Raw genomic sequence first — 26663 nt, forward strand, 5'->3', positions numbered from 1 at the left:
TTGACTTCCGAAACGTTCGAAAACCAAAAATCAAAGGGCTGCCTGCAATTTCAATGGGGAGGGAGGAGAAACATGCCTTGGAAGCCGTTCAAGTTCCAAAAAACATTCAAAAACCAGAACACTTACTTCCAGGTTTTCGGCATTCGGGAGCCGAAATGTTCCAAAACGGAGGTGTTTGGGAACTGAGGTTTGACTGCAGCACTTTAGGTACCAAGTTGAGAATTTTTAATGACCTGGATCAACAGTAATTGCTGAGTTTTTAGCTGCTTGCCTTTTTTCCAAGGAGCTTGAGGCAGCATACATAAGTAACCACCCATATTTTATCATTGTAACAACTTGATGGGGAAGGTTAGGCTGAGAGTTCATGACTGGCCCAATGACCTTTAGGACCAACGGGGGATTAGAATAGGGGCCAGCTCAGTAATAGCCTGATACAGAACAATACACACCAGAGTGTCACAACCAGTCGAGCCTTTCAGAAATTCAACAACTGTGGCTTTCCACCATTGCACTCTCTCTCTCTCTCTCTCTCTCTCTCTCTCTCTCACACACACACACACACACACACACACACACACAATATTTAGAGATATGGGTGTTGCTTTCATTCCCACATCTCAGACTGGTATTCTTTTATTATGCATTTTAATTGTGGTTGTTTATATGTGAATGACTATGTAACTGGTTTTTATACTTGTAACCTGCTTAGAAGGTTATTTTGGCAGCAAGTGACATCTAAATAAATAAAGGCTGTGGTTCAGTGGTAGGACATCTGACTTGCATGCAGAAGGCCCGAAATTCAATCCTTGGCATCTCCAGGCAGGGCTTGGATAAACTCCTGCCTGGAACCCTGAAGAGCCTCTGCCAGTTAGTGTGCTGAGGTAGAGGGACCAATGGTCTGATTCCGTATAAACTGGTTTCTTGTGTTCCTAAATAAAAATTGTAGTTATTCCTCAGGCCCACTGCACCTCTGGTGATTAAGACAGGGTGGGGGAGAATCATTTCAAGTGCTCTTGAAATACCATCTCTACTTTGCTGTGTTGGGACGTGGGTGGTGCTGTGGGTTAAACCACTGAGCCTAGGACTTGCCAATCAGAAGCTCGGCAGTTCAAATCCCCGCAAGGGGTGAGCTCCTGTTGCTCAGTCCCTGCTCCTGCAAACCTAGAAGTTCGAAAGCACATCAAAGTGCAAGTAGATAAATAGGTACCGCTCCGGCAGGAAGGTAAACAGCATTTCCGTGCACTGCTCTGGTTCGCCAGAAGTGGCTTAGTCATGCTGGCCACATGACCCAGAAGCTGTAAGCAGGCTCCCTCGGCCAGTAAAGCGAGATGAGCGCTGCAACCCCAGAGTCGGTCACGACTGGACCTAATGGTCAGAGGTCCCTTTACCTTTACCTTACTTTGCCGTGTTAGTTTTGAACATGTCTAAGAAACAGACTTTGGAACTTTGTGCTATGAATCTTACCCCTCTCCTTGGACTTTTGTGCTCTCCACAAACCTGGAAAATGCAACACCCCTCCCCCCTTGCTTCCTCTGTCCACAAACGCTGCTTTCAATCCAGATCTTATCATCTACTGCTTCTGAACCCACATGTGGATTTTCTGGCAGTGCGTACTACAAAGCAGCTGTAAACCAGCAGCCTTGAGTCCCAATTGCCTTTGTACTTTGCAATAGAGTAATACATTTTACACACCGAAACACAGATCCAGCTGGAATCTGTCATTCTCCCCACCCCCCACCCCACATTTGCCCATGAGAACAATGAAGGGGGTGGGGAGAAAAGGGAAGCCTCCCAAGTTTGAACTGAACAGGAAGCTTAGCACAGCACAGCACAGAGCGAAGCGAGCAAAACAATTCATTTTTAAAGAGGAAAATCTCTGCTTGATACCTTTTCCCCACAGCTAAGGCAAACCACTTCTTTATTGATTGCTGAAGAGCATTTGCAGTGTCAGCTGGGGATGGGAACTGGGGGAAAGGGGGTGGGGAGGGAGAGTTGCTTGGAGTCAAGAGGCTGTTGAATATCCAGAGATGGGGAGGAGGCAGTAAGTCAATGCACCCTCATTATGGATGGTGTCCCTAAGCCTCAGATGAATAAAAAAGCAGAGTGAATTGGATTGCATTACAGGGAGGGCAAAAGAGACACAGGAGGACTGGAAAAGACAAAGGAAGGGGAGGAGGCTCAGGGGAACCGCAAGGATTTGAAGAAGCAAACAAAAAACCCTCAACACACCCTAGTATATGAGGAGAGGAGGGCAAGGAAAGCAAACAATAGGTGAGATTAAACTCTGGGGGGGCACAGGAAGGAGGAAGGAGCGGTTGAAGGGATTGTAGGGCATGTGGTGCTTCTCAGAAGAACATCTGGAGGACAAAGGCTTCTAGAAGATTAGAAAAGAAATTAAAGGTAAAGAGAGAACAAGGAGATAAAGGTTCCCCATGGATCTAAGGGGAAGATAGCACAGTTCAATAGGAAATAGATGCCACTCTGATATGAAGACAAGGTAAGCCACACTATGGCATGCCAAGGCAGGCTGAATTTGCAGGCTCCTGAAGAGGAACTTGTGGGCTTCTCTGGGGGAGGGCTGTGGCTCAGTGGCAGAGCTTCTGCCTTGGATGCAGAAGGTCCCAGGTTCAATCCCTGCATCTCCAGTGGTCTGAAGACTTCTGATAGCCATCATCATTAGACATGCGGACTGCATATATTAATCTAGACATTTAAATTAGGAATGATAGCATCTTCTTGTTGTTATTGCCAGCTAGCAATGCCTTTATCTCTCCATCCATTTCTCTTTGTTATGTTTGCAAGTAAAAATTCTTAATGAAATAACGGGCAGCATTGAGCTCCATTTAGCTCAGACGCATCCATTTCTGTCGAGAATCTGAATACTTGTTTGTGGCAAAACACAAGATGATTTAACAGCCTGGAAGGCCCATCTAGAACCCAGAAGTACAATCTTGAAAGAAGAGGACAGCCCGTGGATTTTTCATCAGGCTCGATTTATACTTGTGATGTTCATGCAAAAATCCTTTTGTTTTGTATGAGTCAAGTTCTCTGAAGTCCACAGGTTTTAAGGCAGCAATCTTTTTTGGAGGGGGAGCCATTTAAACACCAAAGGGACTTACTTCTGAGTAGGCATGAGCAGCATTGCATTGTAAGCCCATGGATTTCCAAAGGCTTGATTGTCTCTGCTTCAGGGCTGGCCCAAGACATTTTGGCACCTGAGGCGAACCACAAAATGGCATCCCCTCTCCCCTCAAGGGTGAAGATCTGAAGACTGAAGGGTGAAGAGTGAAGATTGGCAACAAGGATGGAATAAAGATCTACATTGGGACCTGCAGTGAAGCCCCTGCGGATCCTGATGCCTGAAGCAGTTGTCTCACCTTGCCACATAGGTGGGCTGGTCCTGCTCTCCTTTTCTGCCTGTAGGCTCCCCTAACTTTGCCCATGGCTGGGTCCCATCAGCCCCAGCCAGCAAAGCCAATGGCCGACGATGGTGGTAGACACAGGAACGACTCATGGCTCACTGGCAAAGCTCCCACCTCACAAGCATCAGCCTGGGAGGCACAACTTAAGTCAGTTCACTTTGAAGGGACTTGGCTCGGGGTTAGAGCTTCTGTTTTGCACACAGAAGCTCCCAGGTGAGAGAGATTCCTGCCTGAAACCCTGGCAATCCACTGCCAGTCTACACAGACCTAGATGGACCCCTGGACAGCTCATGGTGTTGATGATGCCAAGGTTGCAGGTTCGATCCCCATATGGGACAGCTGCATATTCCCGCATTGCAGGGGGTTGGACTAGATCCGTGGTTCCGAATGTGGGGCACATGCCCCATGGGGGGGGCAATTTGGAAGCTTGTACTGGAGGTTACCTCCACAGGAATATGAGTTCAAATTTTGAATAATAAGAATGATGTGGGGGTGGGGGTGGGAAATCAGGATTTTAGAGATGCTTAGGTGGAGCATAATAGGGACGCGGGTGGCGCTGTGGGTTAAACCACAGAGCCTAGGGCCTGCTGATCAGAAGGTCGGCGGTTCGAATCCCCGCGATGGGGTGAGCTCCCGTTGCTCGGTCCCTGCTCCTGCCAACCTAGCAGTTCGAAAGCACGTCAAAGTGCAAGTAGATAAATAGGTACCGCTCCGGTGGGAAGGTAAACGGCATTTCCATGCTCTGCTCTGGTTCACCAGAAGCGGCTTTGTCATGCTGGCCACATGACCTGGAAGCTGTACGCCGGCTCCCTCGGCCAATAAAGCGAGATGAGTGCCACAACCCCAGAGTCGGCCACGACTGGACCTAATGGTCAGGGGTCCTTTACCTTTACTAGGTGGAGCATTGCCAAAAAAAGGTTGGGGACCACTGGATTGGTGATCCTCAGGGTCCCTTCCAACCTTACAATTCTAGGGTTACGTTTTATGACCACTGCTCAGGCTATTGCAGCATTCCGATGTCTGGAGGGCCACGCGTCCCCCACAGCTGCAATAAGAGGACCTTAAATCGCCCCTCACTGCGTATGTTCGTGTGTGGGTGTCTCTCTCGCGCGCACGTTTCGCAGCCGGATCCGAATGGAATCCACCGGAGTCCAGAGCTTGACGCGCGCCTAACTCGCGCAATCTTAGGAGCGCGCGGGCGGGCGGGCGAGGGAGAGCGCATGAGAGGTTGGGGTCTCCTGGCCGCGCGCGCGCCCGCTCGCCTGCCTGCCTCCCTCCTCGCCGGGAGCCGCCAGGCAGCCGCGAATGGCTGTGGGAGGGCCGAGGAGGCGGGCTCGGCTGAAGTGAAACCGCGAGGGGAGTTTGGCGCGGGCGGAGAGCCTCTTCGCCGCCAGCGGAGACAGACCTCGCCGGGCGGTCGGGGAAAACGACCCAAGGACGCGGGGAGCGGAGCGAGAGCGAGGCCGGCTCCCCGTCGCGGCTGCCGCTGCTTTCCTTCCCTCGCTGCCGTCGGGGCTTCGAGGCGGACTTGGCCAGCCGGTGAGGCAGCGCTGTGGGTGTGGCCGGCGGCGGGTTGGCACCTGGGTCTATTCTTACGTGGGAATGCTCGCCAGAAGCGTTTGGACTGGGACCGGCGGGGGGGTGTGTCTTCTCTAAACGCGACGCAGCCGCCCTCGCGAAGAGGGCCAAAGTGTTTTTTACGCCGGACTCGGGCTGGGCGGCGTCTCCATATCCAGACGAGCTCGCCCGGGTCTACTCGGAAGTAAGTCCAACGGGACTGGCTCCCGCGTAAGCTTCGGTCCCATTTGCCGCAAAACTGAACAACCCACGCGCGATTTTAATAAGACGAACCACCCCCCCAAAAAATCCCTCGGTTCTTTTCTCAGCGCGACCCCCCCTAGCCCCCGCCCCATTTCTTTTCTCCTTTGTGATTGTTTCACTCTCTCTTTTCGCATCCGTGTTATTCTTGCCCTTCCAAGAAGCTGTTGGGAGACGTTTTGTCTCCTTTCCAGACTTTACCAGCCATGATTTGTGCATCTTGCGTGGAGAGGGAGGGAGGGGGGGGGTAGCTGTGGCTTCTCAACCTTCCCTTCCTCTCCGCTGCATCTGGAAACTATAGGACGCTGCATATAGAACACGTTGCATAGTATATACCATAATAATATTTGCTAGTAATTGACTCATAGTGGGGAAACTTCCAGCTTATTTTTAAGTGGGGAGGGAAGAAAACGAAGTGTCTCTGCTTGTGGGGGGCGAGGTGGGGTTTTTTGTTTTTGTTTTTGCACATTTTATAGCATCTCTAATTACAAAAACCTCCACCCTCCTTAATGCTGTATTTCTGGCTCCCATGTCTGTGCACTGTTTTCAGCCTGGCAGTTCCTTCTAATAAATCTTCTGTGCTTTCTTCCTCCTTTCTTGCAATTCTTTTAAGGATGTTTCCACTTTCCAATTACTCTCCCAGCTGGGTACTCTGGCAGCTCTATGGTTGATAGACTGAAGAATTCTTATTCTCTCTTCTTCCTGCACGCCAACCCCCCCCCCCCCGCCTTCCCCACATCCTCTGGTGGTTTTCACGTCTCACATTCCCCATCCCTTCGAAGAACCCTGGAGATGGGCTGTTAAAGGTCTCTTCTCTCCCCTGACTGCCCCCATCCCCCAAAGCTTAAAGGGAGAGAAGCTCTTAGTTCAGACATAATCAATACTGCCTTTGCATCACATGTTCAACCATTCCAAATAGGGTGTGACTGAGAACACCCATTGGACAGTGTTCCCTTGCTGTTAACCCACAATTCTATTGCCTCTGTTACTTTGTCTTTGTATTCAGCCGAACGTGGTATTGGACCAAAATATTGCAGAAACGATTACGCAACCCAGCATGTCTGCACAAAGTGACAGTGTCTGTGACTGCCACAGGACTTCCAATCCAACCAAACTGCCCTTCTGGGACATTTATATTTTTTGAGTTTGACAGTTGTGGATGGAGTTGCTAAGCTCGCTGGTCTACTGAGGCGGAGAGTTCCTAAGCCGGCCTTCCTCCCTAGAGAGATGCAGTACATCAGAACATCTCTGTTGAAAGTCCCAGCTTGATTTCAAAGGGGAAATTTAGCTTGTGGGTGTGTGGGTGTGTGTGGCTGCAAGTGAGCTGTTAACTTTATACGGAGAATGGCGGTGGGAGGATAACACCGCTGGAGGTTGCCCTTAACATGGGAAATAAATACATTACAATTCACAGAGGGGTGATTTTGTTCATTTTTGTTGTAGCACCTTAAAGACCCAAGCGATTTATGTTGGCAGAAGCCTTTCTGTAGGGTTGGTGAAGTAGATTCTAGTCCATGAATGCTGATGCCATAATGAATGTGTTTAGTCTTTTGGGTGTTCGCCATACCTTTTGAAGTATTTCACAGGAGTTAAAGCTTCTTTTATTTTATTTTTTACAAAGCTTGCATGTATGCACACTTTGATTCTTTTGTGGTGGCTGTTCTCTAACACCTCCCCTATTATCGCCCTTTACTGGTTATCTAAATCCTCTGATTTCTTAACAGTCCAAGCTGAGTACCGCTTAAAACTGGTTAGAAATCGTAGCATTTGGGTGGTTTCCATTTTCACTGCCATTCTTACTTTAAAATCACAGCGTTTGGTTGACTTGCTATTGATCTTCTTTCGGTGTCTGTCCGGGCCCTGCATTCGTACTGCTTGAATGTAACAATAACATGGATTCTTTTTCAAGTGGATTTTGATTAGGAGAGAAACTGGGACATAAATGCATATGACTACCCAGCCTGAATGACCTTTTGACTTCCGAATTTCCAGCTTTAAATGCAAAATGGACTTTTCTAGCTTTTATTTCTGTTTGCTGTCTCTCTCTCTCTCTCTCTCTCTCTCTCTCTCTCTCTCTTTAAAATAGGAAAATTCAGTCAGCAAATTCTGTACATCTTTCGAGAATGTGGTGTAGCTGCATCTGATCAAAATGTTTAGACTTGTCAACTAACAGTGCTTAGTACTTGTGTTATAAACTACGTTTTAAAGAAAGTATTCGTTTTACTTAAATCCAGTCATTGCAGATATCTCCATATTTATGTATATGTTAGCTTGCTACAATCCTTTTCCCTTGGAGAAATTCCCATTGAACTCAATAGATATTATCCCCCCCAGTTGATTCCACTGTAAAAACAGCAATTCAGTGCATACTGATAAGGATATCATTACAACGGGACTCAGTGAGTTGTACTTCTGTGTAGATGAGTTTAGGATTGCATTGCACAGAAAGACATGTAGAGGCTTAAAAAACAATGTGTCTTGTTGGGAAAAGTGGATAGAGAGATATTCCGCCCCTCTCTCATGATACTAGAATGCCAAGTGGTTGTCCAAATTGATTGGCAGTAGATCTCGGCAGATGAAAGTCATTTGTAATGGGTTTATAGATGATGTGATGGCAGCTAGCTTAGGCAGCTGTAAAAGGAGGTTGGCCCAACTTATGAAAGAGGCTAGGAAGTGAGCACCACTGAATGAATGCATTGGACAGGTCAGTGGCAGTAACCTCCATTGGGATAGTCTGTGAAAGCTTACACCCAGGTTGAATGCGTTCGACTAGTCTTGTGAAAATGAAGAAATTCTGTACATTAGTTAGACTGAACTGGAAGAAATTTGGCCCTAGGAGTCTTCATAAGAGAGATGTTTCCAGATGAAGAACTGTGAGAGGAGAGAGGCTTTGCCAGCCATCAAGCAATGGCTTTTCCCACCTGTCTTGCCCCACCCTCCAGCCCTAGGAACCTTTCCCAGACCATGACTTTGAGAACAGTAGAAGCAGTTGTGAAAAGGGATATTTTTTTAAAAAATGATTTTATAAATTTTGAGTCCCCATTTCTCAATTTGATCCTTTTAGATGGTTTTCCATGCTTTGTGGTATTTTATGCATTGTGATTGGTTGTTATTTTTATTGATTATAGTTTAGTAAGTCTTTTTTGTAATTGTATACTGTTTATTGTTTGCTGAGATTTTATTTTACTGTTTACTATTCTAATGGATTGTTGAATATCGCTTTCTTTGATACAAGTTGTTTATTTAAAAGTTAAATTTTTATTAAGATTTACTGTAGTGGATCAGACTGTTATCAGGTGTGTGCTTTCTGCTGTCTATTTTGTTGTTTCTTCAGCTTGTAAACTGCCTTGTGTATAGTAATATAGAAAGGCGAGATACAAATTAAAAGTGAAATGAAATGAAAATATAGTTTGCTGTTTTGCAGCAGCAGACTAACAGAAGTCAAGCACACTGTGACTCTGACCTCATCTGCCCTTTCCATTTCAAGCAGTCGTATACCACTTTAAAAAGCCATGGCTCCCCCTCGACACCTGACAAAGAATTCTGGGAACTGTAGGTTGTTAGCGGTGCCAAGAGTTATTCGAAGACCCCCATTCCCCTCATAGAGTTACAGTTCCCAACGTGTTTTAACAACCAATCCTCTTTTTAAGGAGCTCCAGGAATGGTAGCTCTGTGAGGCTAATTGGGGTGTCCCACCAGCTCTCAGGGACACGTGTGGCGCTGTGGATTAAACCACAGAGCCTAGGGCTTGCCGATCAGAAGGTCGGCGGTACAAATCCCCGCGATGGGGTGAGCTCCCATTGTTCGGTCCCTTCTCCTGCCAACCTAGCAGTTCGAAAGCACGTCAAAGTGCAAGTAGATAAATAGGTACCGCTCCGGCGGGAAGGTAAACGGCGTTTCTGTGTGCAGCTCTGGTTCACCAGAAGCAGCTTAGTCATGCTGGCCACATGACCCGGAAGCTGTCTGCGGACAAACGCCGGCTCCCTCGGCCTATAGAGCGAGATGAGCGCGCAACCCCAGAGTCGGTCACAATGGTCAGGGGTCCCTTTACCTTTACCTTTAACTCTCAGCGCCTTAAATAAAGACAGCTCCCAGGATTCTTTGGGGAAAGCCAGGAATGTTTGAAGTGGCATGGTACTGCTTTTAAGTGTATAGTGCAGAAGCTGCCTTAATTTCATAGGATCACATCTTTATCAACAGGTTCTTCAGAGGCTATCTGGAACCTCTGTGCCAGGGGTGGAGAACCTTTCTGAGTCCAGTAGCTGCACTCTCTGCTGGGCAAGCTTTTGGAGCCACATGCCAGTAGAGAGCAGGGCCAGAGGCAGAAGGAAGTGATAAATATAAACATTGTGTTCGTACAGTAGAATTGTTTCTAAGCATCCTCACATGTCCTGCTCCATCTACCATCCAGGCAAGCAAGAGTTGTGATCAGAATTCAAGGATATTTTCTAACTTGGCAAACCGCCCCCCCCCAACCATTCAACAAACACATGAATTAAGGCGGGTGAGGGGCATGGCTTCTGGAAGGAGGGTTTGGCTGGGGGCAGAATGTGTTCTGGAGAGAGTTTCTAAGGCCAGATAAAGAGGCACGAAGGGCAGAGCATTTGGGAAGGAGCTGCATTGGTTTCCCCTTGCCCCTTGCAACCTTTGCAAGGACATCTCCTTGCTCCTTAAAAAAGAAGGATTGGTTGTTAAAATACTTTGGGAACTGTAACTGTGAGGGGAATGGGGTTCTCCAAACAACTCTTGGCACCGTTAACAACCTACAGTTCCCAGAATTCTTTGTCAGGTGTCGAGGGGGAGCCATGGCTGTTTAAAGTGGTATAAGACTGCTTGAAATGGAAAGTGCAGATGAGGTCAGAGTCACAGTGTGCTCGACTTCTGTTAGTCTGCTGCAGCGAAGCAGCAAACAATATTTTCAGTGCCTCTCCCCACATCCCTTCAACCAGCCACCCAAAGAATTGGAGGAGCAGCCAAGGGAGTGACTAGGCGGCAAGGTGGAGAAGCACAATTTCTGCCCCCCCCCCCCCGTCTGCATTGTTGGCAGAAGTCAACCTGGCCAACTCCTATGCCTCTGATAAAGGGCTATGCTTGACAACTAGGCTCCTGGACATATGCATTGTGCCCCTGTATGGTATGCCAGTTGTGTGGTCCGAGGGGTGAAAGAGAGGGATATGAAAGAGATTTTGCCTTAAGGGCTCTGTTTGTGGGGTCCCTGGAGGTATCTAGCTAGCCACTCTGGAATACAATATGCTGGTCTGATCCAGTAGGACTCTGCTTTCATGTTCTATCAAGGCACTCGTTGGATATATATATAGTACCTGCTTTGCTTTAGAAGCGTTGCAGAATTGAATGTTCTCACACCATCCATAGCTGTGCACTTCAGGGTTCTGAAGCACTTTTGTTATCATTCTTCTAGCAGCCCTGCAATTTCAGCCAATGTTGTTCCCTTCAGATTGCAGGATGGGGGAAGGTATCTGAACCTGAGAGAATAGTGACTGGCATGAGGGCCACCTAGTGATTTCGTGGCTGAAGAGAGATTTGAACTCTGTTCCCAGATCTTTCCATGATATCCTATGCATGTTTCCTCAGAAATAAGCTGTTCTGTGCCCAGTGAAGTTTGCTCCCTAGAACGTGTGTTTAGGATTTCTGTCTTAACTCTGACAGTGTTCTCATGTTGAGAGCAGGAAAAGTGCCTTTGCTGAAACAGTTACTAGATTTGTGCTTCTGTTTGAAGAAAGGAACCATTGTTGACTTTCATTATCTAGCAGCCACGGGGAGATTGACAGGTTACAAATTGCCAATCCATAAAGGATTTGGGCAGGAGATAGTTTTATTACTTATTAAATTATATACGCAAAAGTGTTCATTTTTTGGCCATTATGTTGTCTGCTCCCAATTGAACTCACTGAGATAATTAGCAGATCCCAGGCAATCACAAGTTCTGCTATTCATATGGTCAACTGACACTTAAAAACAAACAAACCATTGCACAATTCAAGCAGGTAAGCCTGTGAATATTCTCTTCTTCCTGCTTTCCCTGGGACATATTATGAAACACAGCCTGCTTTTGTGGATAGCAAGGAAGTTGTTGATTTCACCCTGGGCCAATGTCATATAGTAGTTACGTCTGTTGGATTGGGATCTGGGAGGCCGTGTGATTCAAACCCTGCTCAGCCATGAAGCTCACTGGGAAATCATGAGGCATTCATAGTCTCAAAGCCTAACCTAATAACCTAATTTATTGGGTTCTTGTGAGGATGGAAAGTGGAGAACAATGTATGCCTCCATAAGTACCTCACTATATTTCTTTATTGTTACATTTTATTGTAATAATAATAAAAAACACTCCTGGTTCCCCCACCCAACCATTTTATCCTTGCATCAACCTGCAAGGTGGGCAAGGCTAAGAAAGTGTATCAGGGTTCAAAATGCTTCACAGTGTAGACCTACATATGTCTATTTTGAAGTCAGCCATTGGGTTCATTGAGGCTTTGTTGTTGTTGTTTAGTCGTTTAGTCGTGTCCGGCTCTTCATGACTCCATGGACCAGAGCACGCCAGGCACTCCTGTCTTCCACTGTCTCCCGCAGTTTGGTCAAACTCATGCTGGTAGCTTCGAGAACACCGTCCAACCATCTCGTCCTCTGTCGTCCCCTTCTCCTTGTGCCCTCCATCTTTCCCAACATTGGGGTCTTTTCCAGGGAGCCTTCTCTTCTTATGAGGTGGCCATTGAGGCTTGCTCCCAGGTAAATAGGTATAGGATGGCAGCCATGCTGCATTTCAATTCTCAGTAGAGCTTGTTGGCCCCAATCCAACACTTGAACCGCTACAGTCCGTGAGAATTTCCTAAGCTTCTTCTTTCTTGATGAATAGCCTGGTTCTCATACCTGGAACTAAAAATTAAGCAGATTCTGTCTCTTATATCTTAATAGCAGAGGCTGGAATCCCTGGTCACACTTTACTTGGATGTAAGCCCCATTGAGGCTGCTTACTTATTATTCTTTATGTCCCACCTTTGCTCCAAGAAGTTCAAGGATGCTTCTCCCCATTGCCATTTTATCCTCACAGAAACCCTGTAAGGGAGATTAGTCTGAAGGACTGTGACTGGCCCAACGTAAGCTGGTCAACTTGTATACTTGTATGGTGTCAGAGCCATAACTGGAGAGACTGCTGTGCCCTTGGCATGAACTGTATCTCTGCCCCAACCCTCCCCCCCCCAAAAAAAACCATTTTACCACAATAGCCACATTGGAAACTAATACATTTTACATGACCTACAGTAAGTATTCGGAAGCATCCAGAGTGAGGGCGAGGCAGGGAGGAAGGGTGAAAAAAAATGCACAAATGTCACAATTGTGCAAAAGGGACAGGAATCTTTTCTTGTGTTTGATCTTGCCGCGGCGGTGGCGGCTCGGTGATGCACCCATGTACGTCACACACACCATAGTCTCCAGCAGTCTGCCTTCATACCACCTTGCCATTTTTCCCACCGCTCAGCTCCCAGCTCTTGTCTAAACTCACGACTTTACACAGATCACTGGAGGCAGATTTCTGGGGTGATTTTTTTTTTGCAAAAAACAAACAAACAAACAAAAACCGCCTCTGCCACTGTGTGTAGTGCTTTGCATAGTCCTTGCCCTAAAGAGTTTACAACCTGAAATTCAGCGCAAAGGAAACAATGGAAGGAAATATTGTGAGGGGTCAGATAGGGAAGCAATATATGCTTGTTTCTGTTCCTGCCTGGACTGATGGAATCACCCAGTGACTTTGGCCTCATCTGCACCATACATTTAAAGCACTGTTAGATCACTTTTAATGGTTATGGTTTTGTCAGAAGTGTCCCGGGAACTATAATTGGTTAAGGGAGCTGAGAGTGGTTGCGAGACCCCTCACATAGCTACAGTTGCCAGTGCCCTTGACAAACTAGTTACCATGATTCTTGGGAGGGAAACCATGACTGTTATACTACTGTTTGTGGAGGTGATCCGAGCCTACAGTAGATTGAAGGAACTAAGGCAGCGGTTCTCAACCTGTGGGTCCCCAGATGTTGTTGGACTGCAACTCCCATCATCCCTGATCTCTGGCCTTGCTAGCTAGGGGTGATGGGAGTTGTAGTTCAACAACATCTGGGAACCCACAGGTTGAGAAAGGCTGAACTAAGGGCTGGTGCTAACTTTTCATAGAAATGTTGGGTTTTGAGAAGGGGCATGAGGGAAGTAAGAGACATAATGTCCCACAGGTGTTTTGGGAAGCAGCTCCAAACACACTAGGCAAGAGACTTTTGGATGACGGAGGATGATTCATTGATTATTTAATTTCTTTACTGCTTGGTTTATGAAAAAATATCTCCGAGTGGGGTACAAAAAAAAATGAAGCAGCAGCAGACAACTTCAAAAACTTCGAAAACATACAGTTGCATAAAAAAAATGTTTCATTGAGACAAAATTGCTAGTATATATAAATCAATATAAATTCATTTTCCTTCTGACACACCCTCCCTTTCAGCCTATGGGCAAAACAATTTATTTATTTAAATTGAAATACTACCCTTCATCTGTAGATCTCAGGGTGGTTCACAATATAATATTACAATATTTTTAAAAATACATAATAAAAATAAGTACAAAAACAAATCAATAACCCCTCCCCCTCCCACAACACATTTAAAAAGGCACGGGATGTCAATCAGCCAAAGCTAGACCTGGTCTCCATTCTTATTTATATAAATACAGGGTTGTTAAGTTGAAATTAATGGGTCTGTGTTATTCATGCGTATTAAGTTCAGTGGGTCTACTCTGAGTAGGACTAGTATTGGATGCAACCCATGGTACTGGTTAATCTAAGCAAACACAAAATCTCTCCTCCCCAGACACTAGCAACCTTGAATCAGAGGTCAGAGTAATAAGAAAATGAATGTGAGCAAATCTTGCATTCATTTCCAGGCAGTTCGGGTCTGGAAGCTTTCTGTTGAGCATGCCGAGACTGTTGCACCAGGGCGTGGAGGAAGAGCTCTGGTGCTGATTAAATCTGCTTAAGAGCAGAGGGCATGTCACATACACAAAGAGAGGTCGGGATTAACTAAATGAGAATGCTGACTGTTTCTTTTGACCTTGCAAAATCCAGTGAGGTGCTGATTTTCAAGGGCACCTGAGAAAAATTTAAGTGAGCCGGTTGCCAGGATTGTAAAGGTGGTAGAATTCTTTATGAAATAGATTGTTAAAGCAATTTATTTAATGCTGCGTTTTAACTTGCAGGTATTCTTAAAATAATAATAATCATCTGCTTTTATTTGTGTAAAACATAATCCTTCTGATCTGAAGGTCCTGCTGGGTAGCACTATACAGTGTGAACAATATAGGCATGCCTGGCAATAGGTAGGTTAGGATTGATGGAGAAATTTGATTCAGTACACATAAAAAGCCAAATCTGTCAAATCCAAACTTCCCAAAACAATATGTGAAACAGAAGCATAGCTGTCCTTCGAAATTTGCACTTTATCTGAATTTTGCAATGCAGTTCTCCAATTGTTGTTTACAGAAGTGCATAACTTAAGGGCAGTTGTCCATAAAAATGAATATATTGGTGAAAATGACACACAAAAGTTCATTATATTATGGAACATTATTTGCAAAAGCGTGTGCATCAGTCAGAGCTGTCTACAGAACATGCCTATTAAGAGCAATTCGCACTGAAATGCTGGTGGATTTTCACGAGGACTTTTTAATGCAAATTGCTGCAAAATGTGGAGAACTGAATTTAAGATTGAAAAAAGTAGAACCAAAATTGACAGATACTTCCATCCCTAGGGTAGAACTGCTTCTCCACAAGTGCAACAGCTTGCTGTTAGCAGCCTGTTCTCGTGGGCGAACTAATCTTTAAATTCCCATGTAGTAAGTAAACGGGATATTTTGTTGTTATTGTCGATTATTTAGATTTCTTTCCCACCTGTCACCATGATGGAAAACTAATCCTAACCCTAACCCAGGCTAATTACAACAATTTAAAAATACAGTTGGTTAAAATCAATTACAGTCCAGTGAGTATGGTGGGCTCTAATATATAGTTTTTAAAGGACTGGGTAAAGAGCTGTGTCTTCATCATAGGGCAGAAACTGCAGAGTGAAGGTGTCTTCTGCGGGGAAGGGGCTGGCACAAATAATGTCCTCTCTTGGGCTGCCATGTCCTGAACTTCTGAGGGTGGTGACCAGAGGTCAATGAGGATAGGAACTGGAGTCTCAACACCATCGGGGGGACACCAGGTTAAAAAAAGACTGTCATATACCATCTTATTGGGATGCGGGTGGCGCTGTGGGTTAAACCACAGAGCCTAGGGCTTGCCGATCAGAAGGTCGGCGGTTCGAATCCCCGCGACGGGGTGAGCTCCTGTTGCTCGGTCCCTGCTCCTGCCAACCTAGCAGTTCGAAAACACAAAGTGCAAGTAGATAAATAGGTACCGCTCTGGTGGCAAGGTAAACGGTGTTTCCGTGCGCTGCTCTGGTTCGCCAGAAGTGGCTTAGTCATGCTAGCCACATGACCAGGAAGCTGTACGCCGGCTCCCTTGGCCAGTAAATCGAGATGAGCTTCAACCCCAGAGTCGGTCACGACTGGACCTAATGGTCAGGGGTCCCTTTATACCATCTTTTTAGATGTTTCCTTAAAACATTCTAAGAGCATGAACCTTGGGTCATAGCTCAGTAGCAGACTGCATGATTTATATGATAGAGTCCTAGAATTGTAGAGTTGGAAGGGACTGTGAGGGCCATCTAGTCCAACCCCCCTGGAATGTATGAATCTTTTGCCCAACCTGGGGCTTGAACCCACAACCTTGAGATCAAGAGTCTTATGCTTTAACAACTGAGCTTAATCCCTGTCACTTATAGTTAAAGTATATTCAGCCTTTTGAAAAACCATTCAGTTTATGCATTTGCAGCAAAAGTGCTTTCCTCCCATCTGCAATATGCTCTTGATAGAATTTGTTACTTGCTTATTGCCATAGCCACAGATGTCATACAATGCAATGACAGAGCAAGGCAATACAGCTAATGGTTTGGTTCCACTTGCAACCATTTTGCTTGTTTTATAATTGTAACAGTTTTATTTGGTTGGTTTTTTAAATTTTATCTTACGATGTTGTAACTTTGTGGGACCTTGCGATGAAATGCAAAATCAATCAAACAAACGAACAGCAAATAAACACAGGATTGCTATATTGTCGGGTTTTACCTACCGGTGTCCATTTGCACCATGTTCACGCCCAGATTCCCAGTGACCATTAAAGATAGAATGCTCGTCTTTAGTCCATGTAGAACCAGTGATATGCACCTATTCAGGATTACATATTGGGTCTTTTTTCTGTCTGATCAGAAAGGCTTAGTGCAGGTTACAATATCAAACCAAATCCCCAGTCAAGTAGCAAAGCTTATACCATTTTTTACAAATGAAATTTTGGTGGCCACCCAGGCTAAGGTGGTAGGATGCTTAAGGTTACCAATGGCTGAGTGAGATTTGAAGTAGGGACTTCTTTACTTCCAGCTTATTTTCTGAACCAATGAGAACACAGAAACACAGGAAGCTTTCTTCTGCAGAGTCAAACTATTGGTCAGTTGTGCTCAGTGTTGTCAACATTGACTGGTGCTACCATTGAGCTATGATCCTTCCTCTATCAGTGCCACACCACCTAGCTTTGCTGATTAATCTTATTGCCCGGCTTTTCTGTTTCCTGGCTCTGTGCACCTTACTCCCTATGCCCCAGGGATGTGGGTCTTTTAGTGTCCAAGAGGAAAGACAGAGAGGTCAGAGGTGGCAGTAGAAGACCCAAACACCCACCTCCTGGCATTAAGCTGTTACAGCTTGCATCTCTCTCTCAGCTTTTGGATGCTTAAAAGGACCTGCAGTCTTGGGTGTGGAAGGGAGAATTTGTTATCTCATGGGAATCAAAGAAGCCTCTGTGTTGCATTATTATTTTTATCTAAGCTGTGTTGGATGATTCTTCAGGATTGAGAGGTCAGCTGGACATCAGATAAATAAATAACACTATTAATTCCAACTTGGAAATACATTTTATAAAAGCATTGGGGTTGTTGTGCAATGCTTGTATCTCCCTTTTGCTCTTAATATCCTCCTCTCTGCCCCCTCCCCGTTTTCTCTTCGTATATCAGAGATCATAATATTTTATTCTCTCTCCTCTTCTTTCTCATCTTTATTTACTCCCCCTTTTAATGCCATCTTCTAGTGTGCCCTACATTATGATTCCTCCTTGGTGCATCAGGCCAATTCTTGGACGTTCTGAATATATTATTCCTACTGATCGTTATTTCATTTTCAATCTAATCAATTCCAAATCCAATGTTCCATTTGCTCCCAGGTTCCCATAGCTAACTTGATCAATTCTTTCTTCTGTTGCTCAATCAATCATGCCTTGGGTCATCCTTCCAGTCCTTGAACAACATTAATTACATAGGAACCGTATCCAATATAGCCAACCATTCCTCACTGCGACTTTCCCACCGTGCACAATTAAGGACAAGTTAATGGCGTGATGGGACTGAACAAAGGGTGCTTTGGTGTGATGGCGACTTGAGTTGCACTGATGCTTTGGACAGCTTTATAGTTATTTTCAACATTTGGTGCTTATTTTATGATTGATTGGCCACATTCCCTTATGGACATCCTTGTGGGGTCTGCATGTCAGTGTGGGCAGAGGCAAAAGTGAGTGAAGAACTAATGCAAAACTTCCCTTTGCATGGCTGGAATGAAGCCTGCTGTGCAGTCAGAAAGACATCTCCCTCTATCTGGTCAAGCAAGAGGCAGCATCACAGTTCTGTGACATATTCCAGACAGACTAAAGCCTTGAGGAGGCTGTGGAGCAGGGCTTGTGAGGGATATGCTCAGGGGAGAATCGCGAGGGCCAGGCGGCCCTAAAAACAGTGGTTCCACACCCCTGTGTCAGCAGATAATATCCCATAACACCATGTTACCTTGGGCATGCCTTGTGTGTATCTTTACTAGAAACGATAAACCAGAACAGACATTATTGCAATGGGCACAGTTGCTTTATAAACAACAATATGACTTTGCTTCATTTGAGGAAATGGGTGAAAACTAATTAATGCTGATACTATCTTTCTCGCTTTGGGGGATTAGCGAGAACAGCACAGTATACTATTATGATGAAAAATACTGTGGTACATAAAATGGTGTGAAATAAGTGTGAGTGGCTGGGAGCGCCAGTTACAGAAGTGCAGGGGAGTAAAATGGTGTGTTTTTAGAAATTACATAGGCCACGTAAACCACATTGTCTTGACCGTAAGCTTAAACAGTTCCCAGTAGGGATACAGATAGATATTGTATATAGGTTGACCCTTGGGAGTTCGGGAGGGAAACTGCAGCACACCAGGAACGGAGGAGGTATCACATGCAAATAGTGGAGGTTTGGGCCTCATTAGAACTGTAGGTGAGCAAGGGGTCTGGCATGCAATAGTTACCTCTCTTGATGGAGGAGGAGCAAAAGGAAGCAGTTCCTTGATTTGTCCCTCTGATCTATGGCAACATGGGCAAAGCTGGGTCCAAGACCCAGTGATGGTTTTGAGTGGTGGAATCTCTGAAAGTTAGGAAGAATCTGTTTCTGCTTCCTGCCATGTAGATCCAGCTGGCCTTCAGACTTCCTTTGCCAGAAAGGCCCAGAGTTATCCTACCTATACTTGGTTCCATCCTGGGTTCCTTGAGGTAGGAAGATTTATTTCAGGAGACTCTGGCTTGTGCTTCCTTGCAAGGATCCTGCCTATCCAAAAAGTGTGTGTGTGTGTGTACACACACACACACACACACACACACACATATGTCTGAGAAGCAAGGAGATGTGGAACTAAAATAAGGGGGTTTAGCTAGGCAGAAGGGGAAAAAAATTTCTGTCCACAAGGTTGGAGCAAGCTTGGAAAAGAGTCAGGATGAGCTGTCTTCTGGAAAGAAGGATAGGCTGAGTGGAAAAGATTGAACTATTTCCATACCACCCTTCATCCAATGATCACAGGGTGGTTTACCATATTAAAAACACAAAAATACATAACATAGTAACAAACAAAAGCCAACCCTCCTCCTGGCTACTGAGAAATATCCATTTATAGCAGGCATGGCCAAACCTGGCCCTCCAGCTGTTTTGGGACTACAGTTCCCTGACCACTGGTCCTGTTAGCTAGGGATGATGGGAGTTGTAGTCCCAAACCAGCTGGAGGGCCAAGTTTGGCCATTCCTGATTTATAGGAAAGAGGCTTCCTGATGGGTATTAGCTCTAACACAGAAGCCAATCTCCTGAAGGACAGGGCTGGGTGACAGGGACATTTCATGGTAATTTAACCAAAGTACTGAGTTTTTACAGTCGTACCAGTACATCCTTCATGCTCCATAGTGGCAGAGTAGTCATGAGGGTTGTCTGGCCAATAAGAACTCACAGCCAGGTGACTGAAGGGTCTTTCACAGAGAATAGTGGAGGCATTTCCCCAAAAATGTAAATTGAGACTTAGTTCAGTCACTGGGAGAAGTGCTTTCTGAAGGATGCCTTATTGCTACTGCCCAGGGTTAACGAATGTTAAGTAAATCCATCTTCTTGCATTCAATATGGCAGAGGTTCAAGGGACTGACTAATTCGTTTTGCACTGAGGTGATCCACTATGCATATATGTTGTCGCAGGGAAATTTATCTGTGCACAGCTACTATGGAGAGGATAACTGATACAAACCAATAGTGCTTCCTCCAGAGAAATGATGCCTTCAAGGCTTGAGCTTTACTTGTTAGTGCCATGCTTATTGCTCAGAACAAAGCCAAAAGTATCACACGGATCCAGGGGATGTGCAGAATTCCAGCTGAAATGAGCTTCTTTGAAGCAATGGCTGGCTGGGGTCCTGTGCATGGCATGGCTCCCAAGCTTGGCAAGGAGTAGAGGTGAGATGGCAGAAATGTCATCCTAATATCCGACCAGCCAGGCAGCACCGGTTCTAATGCTACTTAGTGTGAGATAAACATGAAATGGCAGTAAACTGCCAGTGGCTGATATTGCTATTAGCTGATTTAGTACAATTGCTAAGACTAAAATTATGTGTCAGAAAATCCCTGGTTTGAGTCTTCTCTCTGTGCATTCTCTTGGACTCCCTCCCATTTGCAGCACGATGCTAATAATAAGCAGTAATAATTGCTGATTTGGCATAATGGCTAAGAGATGGATCAATGCATTGGGAAATCCCTTCCTTGAATCTTGTCTTTGCACTTGCACTCAGCCTCCCTCCCGTTGGTAGCATAGTGGCAATAGTAATCAAGTTCAAGTTTTATTGCGGCAAAAGCCAGTGACACTAAACACCACAAGATCAAACAAAAAGAAATCAACAACAACATCAGGAAAAAAAAAGATTACACAAGGGAACTTCGCAGTGTGCCATTCAACAGAAGAGATTTACGCTTCCTGATTACTAAAGTGCAAAATTTGGCCGCCTCATATGATATTGAGCTTGAGGAATCTTCCAGAAGGTATTTTCGTAGAATTTCGGGGGAGGATTCCAAATAATGTTGTAGGGGTATAAATTTTGATAAAAGCGGCAAAATAAGTTGAACTCGTTCTTCACTATAAAATTCACAAAATAGAAGGATGTGTGTGACAGATTCTACCTTATTAGACATACAGGGGCAGAGACGCGCATGCATTGGTACCCGCGTGAATTTGCCGTACAGCACTGCTGAGGGCATTGTCTCAAAGCGGGCTCTAGAGAAAGCCCATCTATAAGCTTCGTTAGTGATGTTAGTTAGGTAAGGGGCAGCTGCAAAATTAGGCCAAGCTTTTAAGCATCTATACGTCTCCGGGAGTAGGGCGACTTCTTGTTGTAATTCAACATCGTAAAGTCTCTGAGTGATAATTGCTTTGTGGCAATAGTAATAAATAATAAGAGCTGATTTAGCTAAGTGAATAATGTGTGTATCGGGAAATCCCTGGCTTTCATATTGTGTCAAAACGTCTTGTCTGTTGGTATTAGTACTAGTCTGTCTTGTTTATGTTGCATCTAGTGCTGGGCAGAAGTGTTCAGGCTCAGTGACTTTCACTTAAAAAAAGGCAAAGGATGGGGGGGGATACCCCAAAGATTGGATTGATCTTAGGAGAAGTTCTAATGGATGTATCCAAAGTAGTGCTAAGTTGAAGTCACTTGCATGTCGAGACCCTGCAGCCACCCCTCGTTGGAAATAACTCACACAAGGACACGGATATTAGGTTTATGTTATTGGGCAAATTTTGGCCACAACTTGATTGAAATTACAGAATGTGAGCGGTATTGGCTTAGGCATTGATTGGACCTGACTATATCTGACTCCTGCCCATTGTGCAGGAAGTCCCCAGTAAGGGTAAGCCACCGGTAGGGGGAGCCCTGTCGATGCGAACCAACTCAAGCTCCCCCTGGTGTTCCCGTCGGGGTCGTGTAAAGGCCTTAGCCCCCCAGCCGGGCTTCAGACTACAACAACACCCCCGGATTCCTTTAACGGAGTACCCTTAAGCATGGAGGGGCAGGTGATGGCCACACCTCACCTCCCCCACACAAGGTCAAACAATGCCTAACCGCAACCCTAACAAAGTTGTGACGATTGCTACGAGGTAGGCGAAAACCAAGTGGCCAGTGCCAATTTGCCAAGTGGAAAAATTCCTACCAGGCCCCTCCGACAACCAAGGCGACCAACCGAAGTCCATAGCAAGGCCATTGCCTAACCTGCAAAATAGGGAGGGAGGGCGGGTGATTGAGGAAGCGAGCCAAAGAGGAAGTCCTCTGGCTCGCTTCTCGGTTTAAACGGCTCCGGCCACGCCCCCCCAGCCAGCGGGTTGGCTGGCCGGGATCTGACATGGCCGGGATCCCCCAGGCAACGGGGGACAAAGTCCCCCGCCCCCGGTGGGGAGTGGATGGCCACACGGTCCACTGCAACTCCACCCCACTGGGAAGTGGAGCGGATTTAGCAGCATACTGACAGCAAAACATTTTATGCTAGTGAAATGTTGTTGGTTAAGCAGGTTTCTGACAACTTCATTGGACAACAAATTGCACATTCAGTTGCACAGTGAGTTTCTGCTTGCTGGTGCATTACACCCACCCATTGTACAACATTATAACTCACCTGTCCACTAGTGCGAGAGCCCTTGTGGTAGTGGACAGGGAACATTGGGTTACTTTTAAAGGTGGGTGACTAAGGATTTCTCCCTCTCCCTCTCCCTCTCCCTCTCCCTCTCCCTCTCCCTCCCCCCTCCCCCTTTCCCCCTCTCTTTTATCAGAAAAGCACCTTATCACTTCAAGCCATAACTTGGTTGCTCTCAGCAGCTCTGGCTTCCCTGGTGTATTCATGGCGGGGGAGGAGGGAGATGGTTGCCTTCATTGGCCAATGGGCACCAATATTTCCCCACAATAATATCTCTGGAAACAATGCTGCTTCCTGAGTTAGTATCACTCTCACTTGTGTATTCTGCCCTGTAGCTCCTCTATCTGAAACACAGCATACTTAATCCATTCTAGAGGAACTCCTGTGCCTCTAAATTCCATCCGCTTTGGCCAAAAGTTGAAAAGGTTACGGCCTTTCTTTTCTTCATTGTAGTGAATTCCTTACCCTTTATATTCCTCATTGTAGTGAATAAGGAGCATGGAGTTTCATTCTATACAAAGTAGATATTGCAAGCTTGAAGTTAGGCTGCCCCTGCAGGAAAACGATGCCATTTCGTGCCTCTATGGATCTTGTCACATAATTCAAGCCGTGCTTTGCTAAAATGTCACGTCAGTGCCCTGAAAAATACAAGCAGCATTGAAAAAGATGATAGCTGAGATGATTCTTGTGCCAGATAAAAAGGACACATGCTTAAATCATATAGGGTTGAGTTTACGTTCTCTGTCCCATTATTGTTACATGAGTACACTGGTACCTCGGGTTAAGAACTTAATTCGTTCTGGAGGTCCGTTCTTAAGCTGAAACTGTTCTTAACCTGAGACACCACTTTAGCTAATGGGGCCTCCCGCTGCCACCATGCCACCGCTGCACGATTTCTGTTCTCATCCTGAAGCAAAGTTCTTAACCCAAGGTACTATTTCTGGGTTAGCGGAGTTGGTAACCTGAAGCATCTGTAACCTGAAGTTGCTGTAACCCGAGGTACCACTGTATAGGAGTAAAGGAACACAGGAAGCTGTCTTAATATGAGCCAGACTATTGGTTTATCTAGCTCAGTGTCATCTGATGGACAGTGGCTTTCCAGGGTTTGGGGCAGGAGACTCAGTACTACCTGGAGATGCCAGGATTGAACTGGAGGCCTTCTGCTTGCAAGACAGATGCCCTACCATTGACCTATGGTCTCTACATTCTGCTTTGCTCGACTTCTTATTTAACTCGGAGAACTTCCTAACATATTTTCAACATTGATGTGCATATGCACAATTAACCTGCAGTTTTCATCTTTCATTTCCTCCCCCTTTCTCCTCACAGGCTACTGATGCATCCGCGTGCACCTAACAGACATTGAACGAAACAGTACAAAAAGGCACCTTGATGTGATCGCCGAAAACCGCGTGCACAGAACAGTCTGAACAAAGTTCAGCACTTGAGAGCAGAAGAATGGCGGATAGCTAAAGGGTTGGTGTCACTCTGGAAACGAGATCAGGTAATTTTTAATATATATAAAAAAACCCTGAAGTCCTCAGGGAATTGGGGAGGGGGAGAATGTCATAAGGATCCTTAAAATCACTGCCTTTCCCACTTTAAAATGTACACATAGGCAGTGAGTGGGAAAGGGTGAGCCTGCTGCTTGCGTACATTTCTAAAAGGAGAAGGTGGTGGTGTGGTTGGCGAACACGCACACGCCCTTTATATCTGATTTAATACACGTGTCATTGGGATAAAATGTGAGGGTTAAAACACACACCAAGAAACACCCACCTGCACTGAGATCCTTGGAAGGAGGGGCAGAACAAGCATGTACCATATTTTTCGCTCTATAAGACGCAGCAGACCACAAGACGCACCTAGTTTTTGGAGTAGGAAAACAAGAAGACAAATATTCTGAATCTCAGAAGCCAAACAGCAAGAGGGATCACTGCGCAGTGAAAGCAGCAATCTCTCTTGCTGTTGTGGCTTCTGGGATAGCTGCGCAGCCTGCATTCACTCCATAAGATGCACACACATTTCCCCTTACTTTTTAGGAGGGAAAATGTGAGTCTTAGAGAGCAAAAAATACAATAATTAAATCAACCAGTCATTGTCCTTTTGGAAGGAGATGCCAGGAACTGAATCTGGGACTTTCTGTATGCAGTTTGTGTGCTCTGCCATTGAGGTACGCTATTTCTTTTTCAGGTTGAGCAACTGGTGTGTTTGGGGGGGCACGCGCGCACATGCACGCACACACACACACACACACACCCCTTGACCAATGATGCCTCTGTCATGTTACTGTACTTTCATCTCTCTCTAAAAAAGTTATCAGTTGTCTCCATCATTAGGGGTTTTTTTGTCATTTAAAAATTGGCAGTCATCCTGGGGCTGCTTCCCAGATTGTGGCTTCTCCTGCCGGCTGCATGTTTAGTTTTTAAGTGGTGGAAAAGCTCCAGGGAAATTGATCTGTCTTCCAGCCCCAAACTCGTGGAAAGATGAACATCTGGCAGTAACGGATGTGGGCAACCAGCCGGAAAGGATCCTGGTGTTCCATCCTGTTCCTGCCAGGTATAGGAATAAACATCCTAATCCTCAGCATTTTCAGCTGTTGAATTTTCCCAAAAATGCTTTTGCAATGTCCTGTTGGTGTTGCAAGGACGCCGTCTTCCAAATTTCTTTTGGATGGGACTGTCCCTAATTACTGGTTTCTTGGCAAGTCCAGAATTAAGATGTTGGGGGTGGGATTTTGAGACTATAAACTTAGGGCACACATGAGAAGTTGATGGTGCGATAGGCAATCTATTGTGAACACTGGAACAAATAGGTTTAGTATCTCAAGTAAACATGGCCTGAAATTTTCATCTCACCAGTGGTTTTCTTTGGAAAAGGTTTTGGAAGGGGTCAGGTGAAATGGAGGGTAAATAAATTGATGAGGGAGGGAGAAAGCTCCTAATTTTCTTCAAGTGAGGGCGAGGGTTTCCTGAAATAAGCAGGTGTAGTAATTCCACCCTAAAAAAATTGTATCGCGTTGCAAGTCATTGTGGGTCTTCATGTCCCCATAACTCACCCTGGGAGCAGTGTTGCAAGAAGACATAACGTCCCTACAGATGTTCCTTTTATTGTGGAATCATGATTATTTGTGCCCATCACGGCAATCCCTCTTTTCAATACTGTTTACACTTGCAAAAGTTTTTGGGTGGACATACTGCTTGGTTTCCAACTGGTGCGTGTCCCGTAGGTTCCTGCTGAAATCCTTTGGCTTCTCATACAACCAGTTTGTTGTTGTTAGGTTTTTGTCCTGCTTTTGTTGCACTCTAGTGCAAGAGTTTCCATCTGGATGGCAATAATGTGCCAACACTGGGAAGCATTGCAGAACAACTAAACCAGAGTGATGTGTGGACAATCCAGTATCAGTCCCCCACTATTGTGGCATGGTACAGAATCCACCTGCGAAACTCCCCACCAGTCTGGAGGGGCTCATAGTGTCCCACCTAGGAAGCGATATTGGGGCATGACTGCTTCCAGGCTGCTACTTGTTGTGAAGATAAGAAGAGCCTGCTGGATCAGGCCAGGGGCTCACCTACTGCAACATCTTGTTCTTACATTGACCAGCCAGAAGCCTGTGAGATGCCTTCAAACAGGACTTGAGTAAAACAGCACTCTCTTTCGGTTTCCAGAATCATAGAATTCTAGAGTTGGAAGGGACCACAAGGGTCATCTAGTCCAACCCTTGCAATTCAGGAATCTTTCGCCCAACATGGGGCTCAAACCAATGACCCCGAGATTAAGAGTCTCATGCTTTGCCAGCTGAGCTACCAAGTATTCAGGTGCATGCCAGCTCTAACTGTAGAGGTAGAATGCATCCGCCGGGTTAGTAGCCATTGATAGCGACTGCGAATTTGTCGAATCGTCTTTCAAAGCCATCCAAGTTGGTTGCCATGACTACCTCTTCTGTCAGCAAATTCTGTAGTTTTAACTTTCTTTTCTTTCAGCACCTTTCGACACTTGGCTTCCTTGTTATGCCTGCAAGCTTTACTCTATCCACTTCCTCTACACCACGAAAAAATTTATACACTTCTATCGCGTCTCATATTACTCACCTTTTCTCTAAACTAAAAAGTCCCAAATGCTGTAAGATTTCCTCACGGGGAGCTGTTCCCTACCCTTGATCATTCTGGTTGCCCTTTACTGAACTTTTCCCAACTCTACAGAATCCCCCCTTTTTCTTTTTTGAGATAGTGAGATATCTTTCTTTTTAAAAAAGGAAAGAAGAG

General features: G+C 45.5%; 1 protein-coding gene across 2 annotated transcripts in view; it reads left to right on the forward strand.

Moving 5' to 3' along the window:
- The first annotated feature begins 4715 nt into the window (after nt 1–4715).
- SEMA6D (semaphorin 6D) overlaps nt 4716–26663 on the forward strand; it is a 425926-nt gene continuing 403978 nt past the window's right edge. The window contains exons 1-2 of one of the 2 annotated variants that reach the window (XM_083586317.1): nt 4716–4961; nt 23728–23902. The gene's annotated coding sequence lies outside the window, so the exon portion shown is untranslated. The remainder of the gene's footprint in view (nt 4962–23727; nt 23903–26663) is intronic. The other variant, XM_083586320.1, reaches the window with a different exon arrangement.

The sequence above is a fragment of the Podarcis filfolensis genome (assembly GCF_964270895.1).
Source record: "Podarcis filfolensis genome assembly, chromosome: 14".
NCBI lineage: Eukaryota > Metazoa > Chordata > Lepidosauria > Squamata > Lacertidae > Podarcis > Podarcis filfolensis.